Source organism: Balaenoptera physalus (assembly GCF_965194825.1).
Source record: "Balaenoptera physalus genome assembly, chromosome: 8".
NCBI lineage: Eukaryota > Metazoa > Chordata > Mammalia > Artiodactyla > Balaenopteridae > Balaenoptera > Balaenoptera physalus.
This window is the reverse complement of record NC_138887.1, coordinates 8,930,649-8,949,324: the sequence shown is the minus strand read 5'-3', so window position 1 is coordinate 8,949,324 and position 18,676 is coordinate 8,930,649. Positions and strand designations below refer to the sequence as shown.

The window sequence follows — 18,676 nt, the reverse complement described above, 5'->3', positions numbered from 1 at the left end:
CTGAGTAATATTCCATTGTATATATGTGCCACATCTTCTTTATCCATTCATCTGTCGATGGACACTTAGGTTGCTTCCATGTCCTGGCTATTGTAAATAGTGCTGCAATGAACATTTTGGTACATGACTCTTTTTGAATTATGGTTTTCTCAGGGTATATGCCCAGTAGTGGGATTGCTGGGTCATATGGTAGTTCTGTTTTTAGTTTTTTAAGGAACCTCCATACTGTTCTCCATAGTGGCTGTATCAATTTACATTCCTGCCAACAGTGCAAGAGGGTTCCCTTTTCTCCACACCCTCTCTAGCATTTATTGTTGGTAGATTTTTTGATGATGGCCATTCTGACCGGTGTGAGGTGATCCCTCATTGTGGTTTTGATTTGCATTTCTCTAATGATTAGTGATGTTGAGCATCCTTTCATGTGTTTGTTGGCAATCTGTATGTGTTCTTTGGAGAAATGTCTATTTAGGTCTTCTGCCCATTTTTGGATTGGGTTGTTTGTTTTTTTGATATTGAGCTCCATGAGCTGCTTGTATATTTTGGAGATTAATCCTTTGTCAGTTGCGTTGTTTGCAAATATTTTCTCCCATTCTGAGGGTACTCTTTTCATCTTGTTTACGGTTTCCTTTGCTGTGCAAAAGCTTTTAAGTCTCATTAGGGCCCATTTGTTTATTTTTGTTTTTATTTCCATTACTCTAGGAGGTGGCCACTATATCAACTTTGATGAAAGTTTTTTTTTTTTTAACATAAATAGGTGTCGAATCTTGTGAAATGCTTCTGAATCTATTGAGATGATCATATGGTTTTTATCCTTCATTTTGTTAATGTGGTGTATCACATTGATTGACTTGTGGATGTTGAACCATCCTTGTGTCCTTAGAATAAACCCCAGTTGACTGTGGTGTATGATCCTTTTGCTGTATTGTTGAATTTGGTTTGCTAATATTTTGGTGAAGATTTTTACATCTGTGTTCATCAGAGATATTGGCCTGTAATTTTCTTTTTTTATGTTGTCTTTGTCTGGTTTGATATCAGGGTGATGTTGGCCTTGTAAAATGAGTTAGAAGGTGTTCCCTTCTCTTCAGTTTTTTGGGATAGTTTGAGAAGGATAGGTATTAAATCTTATTTGAATGTTTGGTAGAATTCACCTGTGAAGCTGTCTGGTGCCTGACTTTTGTTTTTTGGAAGATTATTTAAAAAAAAATTTTTGGCTGCAGCGCGCGGTGTGCAGGATCTTAGTTCCCCAACCAGGGACCGAACCCATGCCACCTGCAGTGGAAGCGTGGAGTCTTAACCACTGGACCACCAGGGAAGTCCCTGTTTTTTGGAAGCTTTTTGATTACTGCTTCAATCTCTGTGTTAGTGATGGGTATATCCAGATTTTTTTTATTTCTTCCTGATTCAGTCTTGGAAGTTTGTATGATTTTAAAAATTTGTCCATTTCTTCTAGGTTGTTCAACTTGTTGGTGTGTAGCTATTCATAATATTCTCTTATAGTTCTTGTGTTCCTGTGGTATCTGTTTTCTTTTCCTCCTCTTTGTTTCTGATTTTATTTACCAAGGCCTTCTCTCTTTTTTCCTTAGTGAGTCTAGCTGATAGTTTGTCAATTTTGTTTGTCTTTTCAAAGAACCAGCTCTTAGTTTCTTTGATCTTTTCTGTTGTCTTTTTAGTCTCTATTTGATTTATTTTTGCTCTGGTCTTTATTATTTCAGTCTTTATATTAACTTTGGGCTTCGTTTGTTCTTTTTCTAGTTCCTTTAGGTATAAAGTTAGATTGTTTATTTGAGATTTTTCCTGTTTCTTGAGTTGACCTGTATTGCTATAAACTTCTCTCTTAGTACCACTTTTGCAGCATCACATTTTGGTATGTAGTATATTTATTTTTATTTGTCTTCAGGTAATTTGTGATTTCTCCTTTGACTTCTTTGTTGACCCAATAGTTGTTCAGTAGCATGTTGTTCAGTCTCCACATATTTGTGATTTTTCCAGCTTTCTTGTTGTAGTTCACATCTAGTTTCATTCCACTGTGATCAGAAAATATGTTTAATTTGATTTCAATCTTAAATTTATTGAGACTTCTTTTGTGTCTCAACATATGGTTTATCCTTGAGAAAGTTCCAAGTACACTTGAGAAGAATGTGTATTCTGCTGCATTTGGATAGAATGTTCTTTATCTATCAAATCCATCTGGTCTAATGTTTCACTTAAGGGTGTTGTTTCCTTGTTGATTTTCTGTCTGGATGATCTTTCCATTGATGTTGGGGTGTTAAAGTCCTCTACTATTATTGTGTTACAGTCAATTTCTCCGTTTAGAACTGTTAATAATTACTTTAAATATTTTGGTTTTCCTATGTTAGATGCGTATATATCGATCATTGTTCTGTCTTCTTGATGAATTGTCTCCTTTAACAATACATAATGTCCATCTTTGTCTCTTGTTACCTTTTCTGGCTTGAAGTCTATTTTGTCTGATATAAGTATGGCTGTACCAGCTTTGTTTTGGCTGCCATTTGCTTGAAGTATCATTTTCCGTCCCTTAACTTTGAGCCTATGTTTGTCTCCAGAGCTGAAGTGAGTCTCTTGGAGGCAGCATATAGGTGGGTCTTATTTTTTAATCCACCCAGCCACTCTGTGTCTTTTGATTGGTGAAGTCAATCCAGTTTCACTTAGGGTGATTATTGATAAATGAGGATTTAGTACTGTCATTTTATCTTTGGTTTTCTGGTTTCTCTATACCTCCATTGTTTCTTTTTCCTTGTGTTTCTGTCTGCCATTTTGGTTTGGTGGTCTTCTTTGATATTTTTCTCAGTTTCCTTTTTTTGTGTGTTTCATGTCTCTGCTCTGTGTTTATGTTTTTTTGGTTACCCTGAGGTTTGTATAAAATGTCTCATAGATAAAATAGTCCTTTTTATTTTTAAAAAAATCTTGTGTGCCTGCCAATGCAGGGAACAAGGGTTTGAGCCCTGGGCCGGGAAGATCCCACATGCTGTGGAGCAACTAAGCCCGTGCACCACAACTACTGAACCTGCTCTCTGGAGCCCATGAGCCACAACTACTGAAGCCCGCGTGCCACAACTACTGAGTCCACGTGCCTAGAGCCCGTGCTCCGCAACAAGAGAAGCCACCGCGATGAGAAGCCCATGCACTGCAACAAAGAGTAGCCCCCGCTCACTGCAACTAGAGAAAGCCTGTACGCAGCAATGAAGAACCAACGCAGCCAAAATAAATAAGTAAATAAATAGATTTATAAAAAAAGACTTGTGTAAATTATTATGGAAATACAGCATCAAAGCTAGCCTCCTAATCTCATCTCCCCCCCACCTTTTAAAATTGAAGTATAGTTGATTTACGTTTTGCTAGTTTCAGGTGTACAGCAAAGTGATTCAGTTATATATATTCCTTTTCAGATTCTTTTCCATTATAGGTTATTACAAGATATTGATTATACTTCCCTGTGCTATACAGTAGGTCCTTGTTGTTTATCTATTTTATACGTAGTAGTGTGTATCTGTTAATCCCAAACTCCTAACTTATCCTCCCCTCCCCCCTTTCCCCTTTGGTAACCAAAAGTTTGTTTTCTATGTCTGTGAGTCTAAAATAGTCCTTTTTTAAAAAAAAATTTATTTATTATTTATTTATTATTTATTTTTGGCTGTGTTGGGTCTTTGTTTCTGTGCGAGGGCTTTCTCTAGTTGCAGCAAGCGGGGGCCACTCTTCATCGCGATGCGCAGGCCTCTCACTATCGCGGCCTCTCTTGTTGCGGAGCACAGGCTCCAGACGCGCAGGCTCAGTAGTTGTGGCTCACGGGCCTAGTTGCTCCGCAGCATGTGGGATCTTCCCAGACCAGGGCTCGAACCCGTGTCTGCTGCATTGGCAGGCAGATTCTCAACCACTGCACCACCAGGGAAGCCCTAAAATAGTTCTTTTTCTGCTGATAGTATCTTATCTTCATTTACCTATATGAGTTTTGTCCTTTTCCTCTTCCCCTTTTATGTTTTTGTTGTCTCAAATTATCCCTTTTTTTGTTGTAAATTTGTTACTTACACCTGAAAATGAGATAGCTATAGCTATTTTTCTGCTTTCCTTTTTTCCTCCCTTTAACCTTTATACTGTAATAAAGTGTTTAAAACCTCTTTTGATAAAGAGTTGCAATTTTCTGGTTCTGTCTGTGTATCCCCTTGCTCAAAGTTGTGTGTATTTTTGCTGTTTTGTTTTTGGTGGAAGAGTTCCTTTCAGCATTTCTTGTAAAGCAGGTCTAGTGGTGATGAATTCCCTCACCTTTTGTTTGTCTGGGAAAGTCTTTATTTCTCCTTCATTTTTGAATGACAAATTTGCTGTATAGGGTATTCCTTTTTAAAAAAATTAATTTATTTTATTTTTGTGTTGGGTCTTCACTGCTGCACGTGGGCTTTCTCTAGTTGCGGCGAGCGGGGGCTACACTTTGTTGCAGTGCGCGGGCTTCTCATTGCGGTGGCTTCTCTTGCTGTGGAGCACAGGCTCTAGGTGCATGGGCTTCAGTAGTTGTGGCATGCAGGCTCAGTAGTTGTGGCTCGCGGGCTCCAGAGCGCAGGCTCAGCAGCTGTGGCCAATGGGCCCAGTCGCTCTGCAGCATGTGGGATCTTCCCGGACCAGGGATCAAACCCCTGTGCCCTGCATTGGCAGGCGGATTCCCAACCACTGCGCCACTAGGGAAGTCCCTGTATAGAGTATTCTTGAGTGACAATTTTTATCTTTCAGTATTTTGAGAATGTCACTCCACTCCTTTCTGACCTGTAGGGTTTCTGCTGAGAAATCTGCTGATAGCCTAATGTGGGTTCCTTTGTAGATTACCATTCTTTTTTCCCTGGCTGCCTTTAAATTCTTTCTTTGTCCTTGACTTTTGGCAATTTTAATATAATGTGTCTCGAAGAAAGTCCTCTTGCGTTGAGGCAATTAGGTGTTCTTGTAGCTTCATGGACTTGTGTATCCAGTTCCTTCCCCAAATTTGGGAAGTGTTCAGCTATTATTTCTTTAAATAAACTCCCTTCTCCCTCTCTTCTCCTTCTGGGATACCCATTATGCTAATATTGCCCTTCCTGAAAGATAGCTCTTGTATGATTTCCTCATTTAAAGGAATATCTTATTTTTCTTTCCTCTTTTACTTGTATTATTGTTAGATTTCTATCTTCAATCTTGGAGCTCACTAATTCTCCCTTCCATATGGTCTGCTCCTTTTCCAGTGCTAATACTCTCTTCATCTCATTTACTGATGTCTTCAGCTCCCGAATTTCTCTTTGGTTCCTTTTTGGAGTTTCGGTCTTTTGGGTAAAGTGTTCCTTCTGTTCATCATTTTTATTCCTGAGCTCATTAAACTGCCTTTCTGACTTTTCTTGTATCTCTCTGAGTTTCTCGATGACAGCTATCTGAATTCTCTATCAGATCACAATATTTCATGACTTTAAGTTTGGTGTCTGGAGAACTGTCATTTTCTTTTTGTGTAGTGTTACTGTGGTTCTTCATGTTGTTTGATGAACTGTTCCTGTGCTGGTGCATTTGAGGCTGGACAGGTTAGGAGTTAGAGTCCTTTCTTTTATTTTCCAGTAGGTGGCGCTATCACACAAGTTTTTGGTTTCTCTTAGCTGAGCTGCCTCTGGTTCTATTTCAGTGCGCTTTCCAGCTTCATCGTCTCTGTAAAAAGTGTGGCTCTGTGCCTTCATTGTCATTTCTTCTGCCTCTGGGGTCACTGCTGCCTTGTTTCTGCCAGGGCTGCTGTCATCCCTGGGATGGTGGGCTCTTTCCTTATGTCTGGGATCCCCTGAGACACAGGCTCCCCGTGGAGGAGGGAAGACGAGGGGAGGGGAGCCAGGGTCCACGGGCGCCTCTCCTGTGTCTGGTGTTGTAAGGTTCCCGGGCTCCACCACTGCAGATGGGGGCGTGTCGTGGGCGCCTCAGCGGCTGGGAGGATGGTCCCCCAGCCCTCACTGCCACTGCTGCCCAGTTACCTGTGGCCACGGGTGCCGGTGCAGCTGGGAGGCCTGAGTCGTGCCCCTTCTCCTGCTGCTCCTGGGTTCTCTGAAGCTGTGGGCTCAGCTGCCGTGGTCAGAGGGCTGGGACTGCAGGCAGGCACCCATTCCACTGTTCCCACGGTTCTGTCGTCTCTATTTCAGTTCACCCGCCCTTAGATGTACTGATGTGTGGACATTCCCCGTGCTGTTGTGTTGGGCAGAGGAGCCTTTCCTGAGCTGTGGATGTTTTACCGGGTATGGATCGAAGGGGAAGGACAAAGGTAGTTTTTCACTCCACCGTGTTTCTGATGGCACTCTTTAACTTTAAAATAGGGTTTTACAATTACCGAGTGGTAGCATGATCATAACAAATTAATTAAAAACAATTTGGCATCGTCCATGTTCTCTTATTTTACATGAATCTAATCTAAAAAATTAAAAAGCAGTTTGCACAGCAAAAGTGTAACAGGAAGAGCCAAATCTGACTACATGTTGGATCAGTTTCTTTTACTTTAACCTTTCCTTTCTGCTGCTTTTGTTCACTTAAAAGGATACTGTCTATACACAGTGGCCTGCCTCAGGGAACCCCGCCCCTCTGCCTGAATGTTAAACCAAAGTGCCTTTGTTCAGGCAAACATCCGGCCCTGTGGCCTGTGGATGGCTGCAAGAAAGAAGAAATTAACACCTCCCCTCCCCGAGGCTGGTCATTCCAGGTGATATTTGCAAAACTTAATGGCCTTTTTACTTTACTTCCTCATCTCTTCCCCCTCTCTGTGCTATAAAAGAAATTGGCATCCAAACCCTGATAAGATGGTTATTTTGAGACTTTAATCTGCCATCTTCTCGATCTGCCGCTTTCTGAATAAAGTCATATTCCCTGCCTCAACACCTGTCTCCGATTTATTGGCCTGTCGTGCTGTGAGCAGAGCGAGCTTGGACTTGGTAACAAAAGGAGAAACCATGGATCACACAGAGGTGGGGGAAGCATGCAGCTAGACCAGAGGAAGAACCGGCATTTGGGCTCCATCTCTCTGCAGAACAGTGTTCTCCACTGCTCATGCTGCCTGGCAGTTTCATTAAGTTCGGCAAAGACAGTTCTATTCCAGCACTTGATGGTAAAACCCGTTTCCCAAGCTGCGGAGCGGGTGGCTTGGGGCTACCAGATGTCACAGCAGAGAGCTGTAACCACAGAGAATCCTGAGCCCAGAAGTGGGAGGGGGTGTCAAAGAAGGAGCCAGGGACGGCTGCTCAGAGGAGATGACTCCAGAGCTGGATCTTGGTGTGTGAAGTTGGGGGCAGAGCCAGGTGGAGACAGAAGGCACAGTCATCCAGGGGAGCGGACATGGAGGAGGGCCCCAGAGGCTAAGCGTGAAGGAAACGGTGGCTTCCAAGAATAAGAGAAGTCAGCATCCTAAGTGAACAGCGAGGGCACAGAGACGCCTGGAGAGAGGAGCAGAGGTCCCTTGTGGCCGGAGAGACTGCACACAGCTCTCCCCTCCAGGCTCAGTGCAGGGAGAGCAGACCCGGCCGCCTCTGAATCCACTCCTGCCAAGATGCTGCCGACCTCTGTGGGCGTCCCTAGCCCTCACCCTCCTGCTCCCTGTGATGTGTGGTCCTCTTGTGCCCACTGTGACACCAGGCGCTCCTGGCCTGGCAGCCCCTCCTTTGTGCTTGGCAGGAGGCTTAACCTCCTGCAACCAGCCTCTAAATGGCGAGGTCCTGAAGGCACGTGGCCGAGCCCTCTGCTTTGCTGGGGCTTCTGCACGGCCCACCCCCAGGCAGCGCTGTTTCTCCTCGGAGCTCCGGCCAGCCCCTCTCCTGCAAAGCCTGCACCTCCACCACCAAGCCTGGCCGGAACCCTGGGGGCTTCTGGCCAAGTCCTGCCAATGTTATCCCTAAATACCTCACTTCCACTCCTCACTGTCTCCCCTACCTCCCTCTCCCTGTGACCTTGTGCCTCAGGGTCCGTCCTCCCAACCGCTTCTCAAAATGCAGATGTAATGGCTCTCTTGCTCACCAGCTTTGACAGGCTGAGTGATCTGCCAGCCAGAGAGGGTGGGACATGCATGACCACCGCCCATCCATCCATTCATTCAGCAGGTATACATTGGGTGCATACTTTTTACTTGGCACTGTTCAAGGAGCATGCTTCCCACAGGAGACAGACAACCGTTCTTTCATTTCAGCCACAGGGGTGTGTAGGGGAGCAGGGCCGGGATTTGAAACCAGGGCACTTGGACAAGCCAGGCTCCACGACGTGCTACAGAGGGACTTCATGCGAGTCAGGTCATTGATCAGGTAAGCAGGTCATGTTATTGAAGGCTCAGGTCTGCCATCACTAATGTGAACTTCAGCCGGAATATCTGTCAGGGTCCAGCTGGAGAAGGAAAGCTTGTTTATGGTGGGACTTTTCCAGTGTATACCTGCTGAGTGAGTGGATGGATGGGCAGTGGTCATGTATGTCCCACCCCTGTGTGGACGTGGTGGAAGAGGTGATTGTAGGGGAGGAGTAGAGGGGGACGGCCGAGGCAGGTGGTGAGTGTGGCGGTCTCTCTGCTGGTCCCCAGGGAAGCGGGGAGCACCTCCGCAATGTGCACATTTCTCAAGCCTGAGAAGGGAGGTCTGGGGAGACGGCCCCCCTCTCTGCCCCCAGCAGACATTGTGAGGACAAGAGTGCCATCGTGGACTGCCACCAGCCTGCCCGCCCCTATGATTTGGGCAGCGCTGCTCCCCAGAACTTCCTCCAGTGGTGGAAGTATGGCCAGTATGCAGCCACTGGAGGCTCTTGAGTACTAGCATGACTAGTGCAACTGAGGACCCGAATCTGTAATTTGTTTCACTGCAGGTAGTTAAACCTAAATAGTCACACAGAGCGAGGGATCTGAGAGCCACATCTCCGAGGCCGCGTTGCCAGCTGGCTTCCTGTTAGATTCTGCAGTAGGAGGCGTCAGAGGGGGACTGGAGCGGGGAGGAGGGGGAGCAGGAGATGCTCCTATTTTGTCCTGGCAGGGTCACTCCTGCAGTGGCCGGCGTCCATCTCCTTCCAGGACCCTGGGGCGGGCCTTGTGGCTTGGTGCTCAGCAGCACCCCTCGGCCAGCCACGCTTGTTCTGTGCATGTCAGGCACACCGATGGCATCAGAATTTACACCTGTTTGAATTTTGTCTCCCTAACTACCAGCGAGGTGACCGCATTTTATGTTACCCCCATTTCATCGTCTCCTGTGCCCTGCTTGTTCGTACTCTGTGGCCCGTGCACTTTCCTGTCAGGCTGTTCCTGATTTGTAGGCATTCCTCTTACCTGTTGGATATGAATTCTGTGTGTTGCAAATACTTTCTTTCATTAAGTTGTTTTTATTACCACTCTATGGTGTTTTTTTGTCTTGTGAAAGATGTAAAATTTTATGTGGTCAGAATTGTGCGCTACTTTATGCCTTCTTGCTATAACCCGGACTAACCTAGCCCAGAGTTATAAACACATCCTTCTGTAGTTTTAGTAATACTCTGATGGATTTTTTAATGTTAAGTTCTTTTGGTTCATTGGAAATCATATGTGTGCGAATGTGTGTCAGGTCAGGAATTAATATAATTAGTTTCCGCCAAAGCTGACAGATTGCTCCAAGCCCACTCTTTCCTCTATGATTTTAAATGCTGCCTGTTTAAGGCCCTGTCCTTTTGTTCACTTTGTTCAGTTCCTTGAATTCTTCTATCGCTCGGCAGTGTGTGTGGTGCAGCATGGCGTGGAGGGAGGGAGGGTCAGAGCACATGGCCCGGCTCATGTGGGCACCACTGCAGCTCTGCGTGGACCCTGCGCTCCATCTTCAAGGTGAAATCCTGAAGCTCAGAGTTTCAGCGATGTGCTCACTTCACAGACCCTCAGCCTGAGGTTTCCAGCCGAGAGGGCTGGCTCCAAAGCCTGTGTTTTCCAGAAGCTCGAGTGACAGGACCGGGGTCTGGGTGGTTCAGAAATGGTGCTCCAGGAACACCTCAGCGTCAGAGCGTCCAAGCCTCTGTCTGGGCTCGTTTTCTTTTCACTCTACACTTTACCTGGGACTCTCGTGCTTTCCTTTGGCTTCAGATACCATCTGGATGCCAAAGACCTATAGGCCTGTTTCTCCACACAACCTGCTCCCTGGGCTCCAGGCGCAGGCATGGACCTGCCTGGGGACATTTCCCTGCAGGACTCAAGCAGACCCCTTCCCACCAGCCCACATCTTTCTTCTCCCCACTCAGGGACGGCCACCAGCACCCACTGGGGGTTTGAGCTGCCATCCTGGGCAGCCGTCTTTTTTTTTTTTTTAATTGTGTTTCGTTGTTGTGGTTGTTTTTGGTTTTTGTTTGTTTGTTTGGGTTTTTTTGGCCTCACCGCACGGCATGTGGAATCTTAGTTCCTTGACCAGGGATCGAACCCCTGCCCCCTGCAGTGGAAGCGTGGAGCCCTAACCACTGGACCGCCGGGGCACTCCCTGGGCAGCCATCCTTGACTCCTCACTCTCTCTCACTCTGTCCATCCTTTCTGGAGTCCTGTCAGCATCTGCTGGCTGTGCCCTCCCTGTGGCTAGAGGGGCCTGCTGAAAGCACCATCTACTCAGCTCTGCAGAGCAGGCCTACTGCACGCAAAATAAAACGGACATTCCCTGAGCCCCCCCTGGGGGCTTCACTGCGTTTGGCCTGGCCCACACTCCTCTGGGGTTGGACCTTCTCTTCCTCCCCTGTGCCCTTTCTCGCCTCTCCCACCTCAAGTGAACCCCACTCCCCTGGGCCTCCCCAGAAACCACTCATGTTGGTTTCATGCCAGTTCCTGGTGTCAGGGTCTGTTTCAGGGAGCCCAAGGCAAGACGTGAGCTGTACAGTAAGTCCCCTACATAAGAACCTTCAAGCTGTGAACTTTCAAAGATGTGAACGTGTGTTCCATCAGTGTCAGGCATGAGCAAAATTGCAGCTTGCCCTCCATCTCCTATTGCTGACGATCCTTCAGCTCTGCCATCTCCCACCTCCTCTCCCTCCTCCAGTCAATAACGCTTCTTGCCTGTTCCCTCGATGCCAGCCCCTGTATGCCAGCTGTTGTACTGTACTACTGTACTTTTCAAGGTACTGCACTGTAAGATTAAAAATGTTTTCTTTATTTTTTGTGTTTGTTTGTTTTTTATGTATTATTTGTGTGAAAAGTATTATAAACCTATTACAGCACAGTACTATATAGCCGATTGTGTTAGTTGGGTACCTAGGCTAACTTTGTTAGACTTATGAACAAATTCGACTTACGAATGCGCTCTCGGAACAGAACTTGTTCATACGTAGGGGACTTACCGTGTTTGTTTTAGGGTGGATGAGTTTTCTGGGGCTGCCATGACACTGACCACAAACGCAGCAGCTTAAATCCACACACTTATCCTCTTATAGTTCTGTAGGTCAGAAGTCCAGTTTGGGTCCCTCGGGCTACAATCAGGGACAATTACAATGTTTCTTGGCTTGTGGCCCCATCATCCCTCTTCAAAGCCTGCAATGGGGGGCTGAGTCCCTCTTGTGCCTCCTCCTTCCACCTCACCTCTCTGACCTGCGGGAAGGGTTCCCTGATTGAGGGGGTTTGGGCCCCCTTCTTCCTGGAGACTCCAGGGGAGGATCCATGTCCTTGCTTGTTTGTGTCATTGGCAGAATTCACTTCCTTGCGGTTGTAGGACCGAGGTCCCCCTTCCTCACTGGCTCTCAGCTTCTGAGGTCACCCATGTTTCTTGTTTTTAAAAATTTAGTTTTGGCTGCGTTGGGTCTTCATTGCTGGATGAGGGCTTTCTCTAGTTGCAGCGAGCGGGGGCTTCTCTTTGTTGTGGTGCACGGGCTTCTCATTGCTGCGGAGCACGGGCTCTAGGCGCGTGGGCTTCAGTAGTTGTAGCACGCAGGCTCAGTAGTTGCGGCATGCGGGTTCTAGGGTGCGCAAGCTTCAGTAGTTGTGGCTCACGGGCTTAGTTGCTCCATGGAATGTGGGATCTTCCTGGAGCAGGGATCGAACTCACGTCCCCTGCATTGGCAGGCAGATTCTTAACCACTGTGCCACCAGGGAAGTCCCCCACCCATGTTTCTTGGCTTGTGGCCCCGTCATCCCTCTTCAAAGCCTGCAATGGGGGGCTGAGTCCCTCTTGTGCCTCCTCCTTCCACCTCACCTCTCTGACCTGCGGGAAGGGTTCCCTGATTGAGGGGGTTTGGTGATAGGTTGGTCCCACCCAGACAATCCCAGATGATCTCCCCATCTCAAGGTCTGTGCCTTAGTCACATCTGCAAAGTCCCTCTGCCACATCAGGTGACATATTTCCAGGGTCTGGGGATCAGGGCCAGGACATCTTTGGGGACTGTTATTCTGCTAACCACACTGGTCTTCCTCTTTCTCTCACTAAAGTCCAGGTTCATCTTCTCATCCATGACATTAAAAGCCCAGCCACCAGGGGGCGTGTGGTGCTGAAGCCCTCCTCCCTGAGACCATCCTGGAGCAGAGCCCGGCACCTGGGGCTCCTTGGCCTCTAAAGAACTGGTTCTTGCTTTGCAATGTCACGTGGGGAGGGTTTTCCTGCCTCTCTGTCTGTCCCCATTGGTCTCCATACTGAGCGCCGCATCCTCTTACAGGAGAAAGAAAGTGCGTCCCCAAACAACATCCCTTCAACTCACACTGTGCCCCCCAGTGTCCAAAGTACCTTTGCTCCTCCAGCCCTGGGAGAGGCAGGGCAGCTGCTGTCATTGTCACATTTACCTCTGAGCTCACGAGAACCGTGCTCCAAACTGGTCCTGACGTCAGCTTGCATCCTTTGCCCGCGTCACAGGGCAGGAGCAGGGCACAGGTGGGTGGGGTCCGAGGGCTGAGGGTCAGGTGCTGTGGAGGGAGGAGGTCAAGTCCGGGAATGGACTGTGCTCACTGTGTCCAGCTGGGGAGCACACTTACGTCACACACACACATGCACACTCACAGGTACACTCACGGCACGTGTATCACACATGGCACACACTGCACACACACACAACCCACACACACACAAACCCACACACACTGCACACACACACACACCCACACTGCACACACACACACACACACCCACACACACTGCACACACAGACATTCACACATATTCATACACCACACACACGTATATGCAGCACATAACACACGTGTTCACACACATATAAATGCAAACGCAAAGTCTCACAGCATACATATGACATAAGACCTACCACATGCCACATACAGCACTATAGGAAAATGAGAAAACAAACAGGAACACAAATTAAAAATCACCCTGGGGACTTCCCTGGCGGTCCAGTGGTTAAGACTCCGTGCTTCCACTGCAGGGAGCAGAAAGTAGAATGGTGGGTGCCGGGGGCTGCGGGAGAGGACAAGGGGAGTTACTGTTTAATGGGGGCAGAGTTTGGGAAGATGAAAAGATCAGGAGATGGATGGTGGTGATGGTAGCACAACGTGTGAGTTCGCTTAATGCCCCTGAGCTGTACACTTGAAAGTGGTTAGGATGGTAAATTTTATATGATGTGTGTTTCACAACGGCAACAACAAAAACAACAACAGCAACACAGAGAGTTGAGTTCTGGGCCCTGGGAAACAGCTGAGGGTCAGGTCCCTCTCCCGGCCGGGCCGGCCGAGGGGGATCTCCCTGCCGCCCCTACTTGGTATACAGACCCTCTGCCGCATCACGTGCGGGTGTCACGTCTGGCGCTTCACTGAGGATGGAGAGACAATGTTTCACCGGCAGGGGGCGCCAAGTACCCGTGCACCTGCCCCGCTCCGCCGGCCTGTCCAGCCAAGTCTCCCACGGTCTGGGTTTTGCGGGGAATCTCCCAGAAGGAGTCGGCCGGCCGTGAGCCTCGGCTCCTCTCATGCTGGCTCCTGGGCGAGATGCGTGGAGCCGAGACGCCCCGTGTTCCTCTGATCCCATTTGCTCACAAACCCTCCACTTAGAGAAGAAGCTCCTTTATTGTCGAGAGAATTTGCTCCTAAAACCATCACAAGAAAAATTATTGAATAAATATCATGATAATACTGTGTCAGTCAGGGCTGGATCAGGAGAGAGAAGCCACACAATAATTGGCACGGAAGAGTTTGATATAGAGAACTGTGAACGGAGACTGGGTGGCCTACGAAGGAACGCAGGACCGCAGCTGTAGGGATGCCTGGTCAGCAGACCCCGGCGGCAGGGGGGCGCCACCCTCAGAAGGAGCGAGTCAGGGGCCAGGCGCTGCCTGGGCGCATCATACGTGGGCATGGGAACCGAGCGTCCCCGTGTCACACGTGAGAAGACGCAGGTGCAGGAGCAGCTGCTTCCTCTCTGGGGTCTCAGACCCTGGGGCCCGGCAGCACAGACGGGGAGCAGCCGCTGTGGGATCCAGCAGTGGGCCCTGTCCCCTCCCCTAGGGGCAGGGGATCTCCCCACCCTATGACACCCTCTGAGCTGGTCTCTGGGTGGCACTGGCTGCCAGGCCACTCGCAGGGGAGAAAAACCACTTGGGCTCACCCTTGAGGGCTCAGCTTACTCCACAGGGCCTGAGCCTACCGTGAACCACAGGGGAGGGCCTGTCTTACCCCTGGGGTCTCGTGCTCGTCCAGTGCCTGTGTTTCCCAGAGGACCTGGAAGGGGCCCCTCCTCAATCAACACATCTGCTATTTTCCCATCTGGTGGCCTGTGGCCAGGCAGGGGTGAGGAGCAGACCCTCAGGGAGCTGCCTGCAGGCCTGCTAGAGAAGGTGGGGTCTGATAGCCTTGCCTTCCCAATGCGGAAGCCACCTGCTCAGAGCGGGTGTGCTGCAAGGAGGAGCCAGACGAGGCCAACAGGCATGATGGCTACTCTGGGCCCGTCATGGCCATCTGGGTCCTCCCCATCTCCACCTCCATCTCCACCTGTACCATCTCCACCTCCACCATCTCTGTCTCTACCTCCACCACCACCTGCACCATCTCCAGCTCCACCATCTCCACCTCCACCATCTCCATCGCCACCTCCACCATGTCCACCTCCACCACCATCTGCACCATCTCCAGCTCCACCATGTCCACCTCCACTCTCTCCACCTCCACCATCTCCATCGCCATCTCCACCATGTCCACCTCCACTCTCTCCACCTCCACCATCTCTATCTTTACCTCCACCACCATCTGCACCATCTCCAGCTCCACCATGTCCACCTCCACCATCCTCACCTCCAGCACCTCCACCTCCACCATCTCCACCTCCGTCCCCCAGTGCCTGTGAATATCAGCACAGAGAAGCTCCTCTGACCTCAATGCTCACCTCTGACCTGAGAATGAGGCAGGGCAGTTATCCTCTTCAGCTTCAGATGGAAAACTCAAAGCTTCCTGAGGGTCTTTTTTAAAATTTTTATTTTCCTGAGGGTCTTGTGTTTAGGAGATAACAGAGCTTGGCTGGACCTTTGTCTGTGCATCTTGGACCCCCTGCTCCCCCACACCCTACTCTGAAACCCAGATCTGGGCCACCATGTGGGGAGGGGGCCAGGCCCTGGGAGTGTCTAATGGAAGAGCCGACACCAGGACTTGGACCGGATTTGTCGTTTGTAGGGGAAGTTTTCGAGCTTGGGGCGGGTTCCTGTAAAAGCTGATTGGACCTGTTCTCAGGGGTGTGTGAGCTGAACCGAGGGCAGTTGGGGCTTCAGGGGAGCAGGAGGAGAGCTGGCTGGGAGAGCCTCAGGTGGGTTTCTGGATCCATCCATGTGGGGAGGAGATGGTCCTAGGGAGGGGTGACTGGCTCTTCTGAGAGCAAAGCCTGTGAGCTCAGGGAATCCCCTGGGCCCAGCCTGTTCTCTCTGCCCTGAGGCCTGAGGGCTGCAGCTGGCCTCCCAGACGTCATCAGCTTGGCCCAGAGGAGCTGGCTGTTTGGTGAGTAGGGGCTTCCATCCCTGGAGGGATCCAGGCTACAGCCTCTCCCCCACTTACGGGCAGATTGCTTGTGGATCAAACAGCATCGTCCTAGGGCAGCACCCAGTCATGAGCACTGACCCTAACCCATCTGTCCAGGGTGTCCCCTTACCCAGCCTCCACCGTCCCACCTGCCCCACTCAAGCTCATCTTTCCCCAGGGACCGCCCCTCCTGTCTTCCTGGGAACATCACACCTGTGCACCCAGACCTAGTGGCATATACAGCAAACACGTGTCCTTCCTCACCATCCTGGGGGAGACTGGCTCCGACTCAGCCAGGACCTCAGTGCAGTGGAGGAATGTCGAGGTGACCTCTCACCCCAGGGCCGCCCACATGGCTGCTCCTTGGCCATGACGAAGCAGCTCTGCACAGCAACAAGCCAGAGCTGCCCAGCTCTTAAGTTCTGGCCCTGGAGTTCCCAGAACGTCCCTTCTTCTGTGATCCACAGACCATAGCGACCACTAATGCCAGCCTGGATCTGGCGGGGGGAGGGGCAGCCAGGAGTCTCTGATGACCTCTCTGGAGAGAAGAGGAGCAGCCGGCTCTCAGCAGGGGAGACAGCTCTGCACAGGGGCGTCCAGTGTGCCCAGCGGCTGCCAGGACAGGATGAATGTGGGAGCAGCAGGGTGGGGCCCCAGCAGAATGGCCCCTCTGGGACTTTCCCAACCCCCTCCTCACTACCTGCCTGAAACCACCTGCACCAGCAGACCACGTGCCCTGTGTGGGCCCTGGCACTGTGCACAGGGGACGGAAGCCAGGGCCCTGCCTCTCAGGCACTCCCTCTAACGGGGATGCGTGGGCAGTCTGCAGGCCTCGGGAGTTGGCCCTGGGACACGGAGGAGCTCCATGGAAGCGGGGTGCAGGGACCCGAGTCTACGGGATGGGGGAGGGGAGGGCATCCCAGACAGGGGAGCAGCTTCATCCAGTGCCCTGCCTCCCGGGGTGCTCGTTCCCTAGTACCGGTCAGTGTGGAGCCGCAGCCCCAGGCTGGGGCGGGCTCCAGGCTGCTGTCTGGTCTGCCCCCCCATCTGGCCCATCTCCCCCATTCCAGCCTGCTAGCTGTGTACAATTGCCTGCGAGGTCTGGCCTAGCCTCTCTCGTGGAGTGATGTAGGCCTCTGTGAGTCTGTGGCCTCCTGGGACACTGGTGGACACCTGGACTGTGCTCTTGGCTTGTCTCCCTTGCTGCAGGGCATCTGAGAGAGGGGAGCTGGCAGGAGACACTGGCTGAGACTTCAGACCCCGCTGAACGCGTGGAAGGCCTGGGTCACAGGTTCTGAGTCACTCCTGCATCTGCGCTTGCCACCAACTAGGGCAGAAGGCAGGCAGGACGGCTGGTCAATTTTAATTAGCTTGAATTCGCCCTTGAAATAATTCTGGTTGTAATCAGAAAAAGCACAGAAAGTTTCAGTCCCTTACTAAGTGGACTTCCTCATGCAAGAAAGGTCAGTTCAGCTCTTGCAAGGTAGTTGTTTTGCGTGCCTGTGCTAGAATCCCTCTGCCCAACCCTCCCTCGCAGGACGGGGACTTCGGGGTGGGGTTATTACCCACCTCCCACCACTCAGAGAGGCGGAGGCCTTGTCCAGGTGGGGAGCCCACTTGCTCCATCTCTCTGACTTGGGAAGGGCCCAGGCTGAGAGCAACCAATCCCTGAGGGGGCCCCCGTCTTCCCGACCCCGCTCCCTGAGCCCTCAGACCAGCACGTGCTGGGGGTGTGTGGACTGGGGGCACCGTAGGGCAGAGGGGTCCCCACCAGTGACAGTGTGACCAGCTGTCCGTGGGGCCAGAGTCTGTGCTAGGGGCTGAGGGGGACAGAGGTGACCAAACCAGGCGAAGTTATCCACGGTTGGAGAACCCCGAGTCCCTCCGTCCCTCCCCTCGGAGCCCGTGACCCTCCTCTAGGTCAGGTCCTTAGGGGTACCCAGTCACTCTCCTGGCCCTCGTCTTGTCCCCTGAGGCCTCCAGAGGGCACTGGGCAGGACCAGGGCCTGAGGACGCGGTTCTAGCCATGGCAGTGGGGTGTGTGCGTGAGTGCAGCCGAGTGCACGCGTGCACGGCCCCACCCGCTCTAGTCCAGAGGGGTGCAAAGGCGCCTGGCACAGGCGAGGCCCCAGGAAAGTATCCTGGGGGCCTGAGGCCAATAAGAATTCGGGGATCAGCCGCGCTCCACCCTGAGGGCTCCTCCCCGCACCCTCACACAGAGATATCTCCACTCTCAGCCAGCTCTCTCCCCAGGGGGGCTGCCCTCCTCGGTCTCTCATGGCACAGAGACGCACAGCAGTCCTTCTCCAGACGCCTTCCCCTGCTCTTCTTCGGGCTGGGGTGAGGGTGGGTGCATCCGCAGGCTGCCCTCACCCGCCCCTCATCTTGCCCCGCAGCCCAGCCGGGCGGAGCCTTACAGGCGCTCACTTGCGGTGGGCCGCGCCCACAGGGCTGGAGGAAGGGGGCTTGCGCTGGGGAGGGGATCCGTCCTGGGGGAAGGACCGTCCAGTGGGGGAAGACATACCTTGGGGGATAGGGCGCGTCCTTAGGGGACTCGTCCTAGGGATGGGAGCGTCCTGGGGGAGGAAGCGTCCTGAGGGGGAGCACGTCCTGGAGGAGCACGACCTGAGGGAGGGCACCTGGGCGGGAGGGAGGCGCATCCTAAGGGGCGCAGAGCGCATCCTAAGGGGCGCAGAGCACATCCTGGGGGAAGGCACCTCCGGGGGGCGGGCTTTTTGCGGCCCCATCCCCGCCTGGGCTCCGCCCCCGGGCGCCCCTAGCGCCCCCAGC

General features: G+C 51.2%; 1 long non-coding RNA gene across 1 annotated transcript in view; it reads left to right on the top strand.

Moving 5' to 3' along the window:
- LOC309665367 overlaps window positions 1–6,755 on the top strand; it is a 29,452-nt gene extending 22,697 nt beyond the window's left edge. Inside the window, exons 4-5 of the long non-coding RNA XR_014266357.1 lie at window positions 2,946–3,590; window positions 3,910–6,755. This is a non-coding gene — a long non-coding RNA (uncharacterized lncRNA). The remainder of the gene's footprint in view (window positions 1–2,945; window positions 3,591–3,909) is intronic.
- The last annotated feature ends 11,921 nt before the right edge of the window (window positions 6,756–18,676 follow it).